At 39.4% G+C, this 6,000-nt stretch overlaps 1 non-coding gene across 1 annotated transcript; it reads right to left on the bottom strand.

Annotated features, from left to right (window-relative positions):
• Nucleotides 1-42: 42 nt before the first annotated feature.
• On the bottom strand, nucleotides 43-230 carry LOC129758864 (U12 minor spliceosomal RNA). Its single transcript, XR_008740100.1, has one exon. It is a non-coding gene; the product is annotated as a U12 minor spliceosomal RNA (small nuclear RNA).
• Between the last annotated feature and the right edge of the window lie 5,770 nt (nucleotides 231-6,000).

The raw sequence follows: 6,000 nt of genomic DNA on the forward strand, positions 1-6,000 counted from the left end.
TGTTAAAACTCTTTTTTCAATTGTGAAATTCCAAGCTCAGGAGAGGCAGATCGCTAATCACGCCCGAGCATCCTGCAAAAGTAGGCAGGACCACTGCGAGGGGACGACCTGTGCCTCTAGGAAAAATTTATGCTTCAGAAGCACCGAGACAGGATCCCGGTGCCACTTGGGTAAGCTGAACCACGCGTCAGCATGGCCCGTAATTTTCCTTACTCATTAGTTTAAGGCACGAATTGAACGGGGCATGGATGGAACTTTTACTTGGGGTGGTACTCGGTTCGCTAGCGATGGCTGCTAGTTGGGCACGTGGAGCGCTACAAGAGCGGTTTAGCTGACTGGGCTGGAGCATTGATGGGGTGGCAATGGGAATGATTGTATCGCTGATTAATTAAATTTATTTCTTAGTTTTATAATGTTTATTTTTTATTCTATTAATTGATATAAGTTTTTTTGTAATTTGGCTGAGATTTGTTTTTATTCAAATATTTATTATATGCTTTTTTATCACATGGTTCTGCCTAACTCAGATTGAGGTTTTCATTTTGCATTTGAACTCCAGTCACCAGTGGTTTTTCTTCTGAACTTCGAATAACAAAACTTCAATTCACGGTATTCACTTCGCTTGCAGTAATTTCTTTGGATTAAACCCAGATGCATTTCTGCTTAAAAAATAAATAAATATTGAGAAACTTTTCTTAAAAAACCTACAAAACTAAAAAACAATTAACTACCTTTTCAACGGAATTGTTAACTTTGACGCGACACTCATTTTAACAACAGAATATCCAACTTAACTCGTTCAGATTGTTTATGAGCATGTCTCATAAGCGATCGATAATTCATTCAAAACTTTCAATTCAAGTTACAAAATTCAACTTTTATTTTGATACTGGTTTTTTTCTTGAAGAATTACACAAAAATAAAAAAAATAAAGAACAAAATAAGACCTTTCAGATCAGTGCAAAATGCTGATTTCGAGCAAATAAGCCTTTGAAGAGTTCATCCGTTTTTCTAAATTACAAAAAAAAAAAAATTAATTGGTCACCAAAATTTTGTGACTTTTTGGCGCTTTTTTTATGGCTCTTTGGGGATGAATAAACCTATAGGTTTAAAATCCCAAAAAAAAAAAAAAAAATTTATGGCTCTGTTCATTGAAGCTTGCATTTTAGATAAAATCACTTATAAATGTGCCATCTACGAAGCTTCTTCCGGATTTTTTGTCCTGATTTTCCAGTATTTCTCTTTATATTTATTTATTTTATCAAGGATAGATAAACGATCATCTACCTTACTAAACTATCTCTAAAAATTTCACAATTTTAAAATAAGTGAGTTTTTAAATACAGATGTCCTAAAAAAGTTGGCGTTTTGGTTTTTTAATCACTCATGGTTTAATATCTTATAAATTGTGCAAAGCTTTTTGTCAAAATTTTACAATGCGTTTTTGAAAAATAAGACTTTCTCTTTGATTATTTTTGGATATGTTTAAACAGCTTTTGTAAGCTTCAAAACTGCGGTAGAGAAATATGAAATGTTTAATTTTAACCCACACTGCTGGACAAAATTTTTTAAGGTAATTGATAACTTATCGCATTTATTCAATGTAATTCCTTATAGATCGTGATTCGTGATATTTACAATTTTTTTCGTGTGAGTAGGTTCCATGAAATGTTTTCTTTAAAAGGACATGACATTTACAATGCTTTACTCTCCTTCCATAATAAGAAGGGAAGAAGAAGATAAAATTTTCTTTTTTCGTTGGACAAAAGTATCCGGTCTTTTAAAGAAAATGCCCATTCTGGATTGCTCAGGATTGGTGTTTCTCGGTTAGGTGGCTCAATCACGTGGAGATACTGATAGTAATCTGTCATTTCAATATTGCCTAATTGCTGATTATGGGCCGAAATTGCTACAAGTGTAGATTTAATTTCAGCCCTTATAAAAATTGATATAGGTGAAAACGATTCCATTCTACACTGTAGTTAGATGTCTGAAAAGGGGACCTCTTGAGCAATGTTGTTTTGTTGAACACTTTCCTATAGCGATTTTTAGCAGATCAAATTGATTCGCAGCAGCTTGAAATATTTCAATCATCCCCATCATACAATACCAATGCATGGCTGGCTGTTGTGTTGTATGAAGTATGATGTAAGCAGATCCCTGCAACGTTACACGATTTGTCTATGCATCGTGTGACCAACATCTTTTAAACAAGTCTTGGTGAATCTCGTTTTTAAGCTTTTTTTCCTCAGATTTAAGCTTTTTTTGCCTTGAGAGCATAGGAGATGAAAGCTCAAATCTGAAGAAAAAAGCTTAAATCTGTCAAAAAAGGGGAAATCTGAGGGGAAATCTGAGAGATGTGCTCCACACGGTTTGTATAACGTTGCCGGGAAGTGGATGTAAGCGATGTAAGCGAGTGGCTTCGTTCAATCGTTGGTAAAAATCGGTTTCGACTGGTTTCTTTCTGGTAGATGTTCAACGAGCTAATGTTTTGGTCTAAATCTTTGATTATTTTTGGATATGATTAAACATCTTTTGTAAGCTTCAAAACTGCGGTAGAGAAATATGGAAATGTTTAATTTTAACCCACACTGGTGGCTCGAGACCAGAATTTACCCGAAAAACCGCAAAGAACTTTTTCTTCGGACGAGTGACAAAAACGCGTGTTTGTTGAACCGACTTAGAATTGATTATATTTTGGTAACATATCAAACTCAACATTGATAATATTGGTAGACTGGTTTCGTAGAATCTAAGTGACATTTCCATAAGCATCGATCAGGGCCAACCTCATATTACGCTCCACCATAGCCGCCCACCAAATTACGCGTAGTAATTTCTCCTTCAATCGTAGTCGAAACAAACTCTTCATATGTGAGGCACCAACGCTTCAATCTTCTGCCCACCCTAACAATCCCTACAGTCTCGTTGTTGAAAGAGTTTTCGTAGTATGATGCGAATATAAATTCTTAGAGTATGTTTAGTTTCGAATGTATCAAGCGTGGTGTGTGTAGATACGAAATGTTTTGGAGCTAGACCGTAGTAGACGAGACGTAACTCGTGAGTGATTTCTTAAGTCGGAGATTTCTTCTCACGGAAAATCGTATGCCGAAGACCTACATCGAGTGCTTCTCTTGGAGATGATTTCGGATAATTTGCAGCTGAACTCCAATCAGGGAAGGTCCACCGGAGGGAATCTTCTTGTAGCTCTACAGTTGAGGCTCTTCTGGATAATGCATTCTTTGGGATCTGTTTAGCTTTCACCCCTTTGTTGATCCCCCGGGTAAGACAAGGTGCAGCATCAAGTGTTTGTCCTTGCCGGGACATTTTATTTTTACTAATTAATAAAGGCCCGATTGGATTTCTTACAATGTGATGAAAGGGTCTCAGCGTAACAAGATATGAGGCAAGCTGGTACCGGAGCGGATGAAGCCGATTGATCGTTGTCTTCGTATCCACCAGAGACTACCCATCCAAGTTTCGTGTTTTGTAGTATGGGTAGAGATCCATCCGAACTAAGGTTGATAATCCCAGTCTCAAGAACTTGAGAGAATACTTTGTTGCCAAGAAGCATGCTGATTTTTCCTGGAGTGTGGAACTGCGGATCGGCCAGGTGAATTGTAGTTGGAATAGGCCATTCTGCAATGTTCACTGTCTTCAAAGGTAGTTCGGATGTAATTCGGTCCAGCACTACACAAGGGGCAGTGTTTTGATAGGAAGAACTTCTCGAATTGAATTGAACAAAGGCTCCTTCAGTTGCATGCCCAGAAGTACCTGAGATGCCACCGAACTCAAAGTCGAGTGGAACCGTCGGGAAACTCAGCTGTTTGCAGAACTCTCGAGTTATATAGTTAGAGTGTGATGCCGAATCGAGGACAGCTCTACATACATGCAATCGGCCGAACTTATCCAGTACTTTTATAGTTGCGGTTGTTAACAGAACATTGGTACCTGCCAAATGGTTTGTTAAATTGAGAGGCGAGATAAGTGCTTGAGTTTTGTTTTCGGACGTTGATGTTGTGGACGGAACATCGCGTTCGTCCGGTATGTGTAAGGCATCGTGCATACGCGTGTGATGTGATTGATTGCATTGCCTACAGTTGCCTGACTTGCAAGGTTTTTGTGTGTGTCGCCTGAGACAATTCGTGCACAATTGATGCCTACGAATAAAATTGAGTCGATCAATAGCGTGCGAATGAATAAACTTACCGCATTGATACAGTCGATGTGGTGATTTGAGGCAAAAGCCACAAGTGTTGTTGCTAACTGGTTGATAAGTTGCCAACAATGTTGGTGGACCATGAAATTGATGTTTTGGTTGCGGTTTCCCCGGAGTTATGGATTTTGGACCTGTTGTTTCCATAGCTTTCAGGGCAATGCTATGATTGTCGATGAATTTCAGTAGAGCATGCAGTGTGATTTCCTCAGCAGGCAATTCAGAACGTCGCTGGCACCATAGCTGCTTTGTGTCGCTATCCAATTTCTCGGTAAGTAGATGCAGCACCCAAATATCACGATCGTCCCGATTCATGGCTTGAAGTGCGCGTAACGACTCGTCGGAAATATCATGCAGAGATCGTAATCCGTCAGCTGATGATGTCGCCAAAGTTGGTTGATTTAGGAACCGCAGGATGTGTTGAGTAGCGATTTCAAACGGTTTATTGAACCGTTGCTTTAGCTTAGCTAATGCGGGGGCGTAGTTGGCATCTTCAATGCGTAGATGGGATAGTAGAGTGGCTGCTTCTCCTTCCAAATTTGTTTTGAGGAAATACAATCGTTGGCTATCTGTAAGTGCTGGGTTTTTATGAACAGCGCTATCGAACAGATCAAAGAACGATTGCCATTCCAGAATATTTCCCGAAAATACGGGCAAGGTCATTCTTGGTAATTTTAGATCCGTTGCGATGACTGGTCGTTCTTGAGATGGACTTACAGATGGATTTTGCACGTTGACCGGTGCAAAACTGATGGATATTTGGCGCAGAAATTCCGCTTGTTGTTCTACGAGCTGGCGAATGGGATCTCCACCATCTTGATTAGCGGAAGGTTGTATTCGTGTGGATGTGGCGAAACTAACTCTTTTCAAGAGTTTTAGGAGACGATTTTTGTTGACCAAGAACGAACTTTCGAAGTTCTCGAGGTGTTCCAGGATGCCGTCGACTTCTTCATCCTTGCATATCTCGATCATGCGTTTATGAACGAGTAGATAATCATTCCAGATTTTTTGGAGGTTATCAATTTCTGTCTGGATGTCCAACTCTTCGGTTTGTTCACTGCCTTGTAACCGGGTCAGACTTTCAATAGACCTTTTAAGGCGTGAGTCAAGCGATTTTCTTTCGGGAACTAGTCCCTCCATTGATCAGCGGTAATTTTTCTAGGGTATATTCCGGAGGTTCTGAAAGTGGGTTATAAAGAACCTTACTTTTGCACCAAAGACGGAATTGCACAATATCGGTGAAAGTGGATGAAAGCGCACTTGTAACGACCGCAAATTATGCTCATCCGGTTCGAAGGACCATTTATGGTGGCTCGAGACCAGAATTTACCCGAAAAACCGCAAAGAACTTTTTCTTCGGACGAGTGACAAAAACGCGTGTTTGTTGAACCGACTTAGAATTGATTATATTTTGGTAACATATCAAACTCAACATTGATAATATTGGTAGACTGGTTTCTTAGAGCAAGTTCACTGGTTGAGATGGAGTTGGAAATTTCGAAGGTTTACATCACATCACAACACATTTGCCGTCCACCGGTGTTGGGAAAATCTGATATTCGAACAGTTTCGCGCTGCAAAATTTGTATCGTATAACACTTTTTGGCGAAGGGTGATAGAAAAACACGATGATTTGCAACACCGAACCGAGTGATAGAGTCGGCGTTGCAATACAGTATTCGTGCATGAAACGCTTCGGTGCTGCCATCTAACTTATGCTCAAAACCTCAGTTTAGGGGAAAATAAAGGAAATTGAGCAATTCTAGGATTTAAACATAAAGTGA

Source organism: Uranotaenia lowii, chromosome 3, assembly GCF_029784155.1.
Source record: "Uranotaenia lowii strain MFRU-FL chromosome 3, ASM2978415v1, whole genome shotgun sequence".
NCBI lineage: Eukaryota > Metazoa > Arthropoda > Insecta > Diptera > Culicidae > Uranotaenia > Uranotaenia lowii.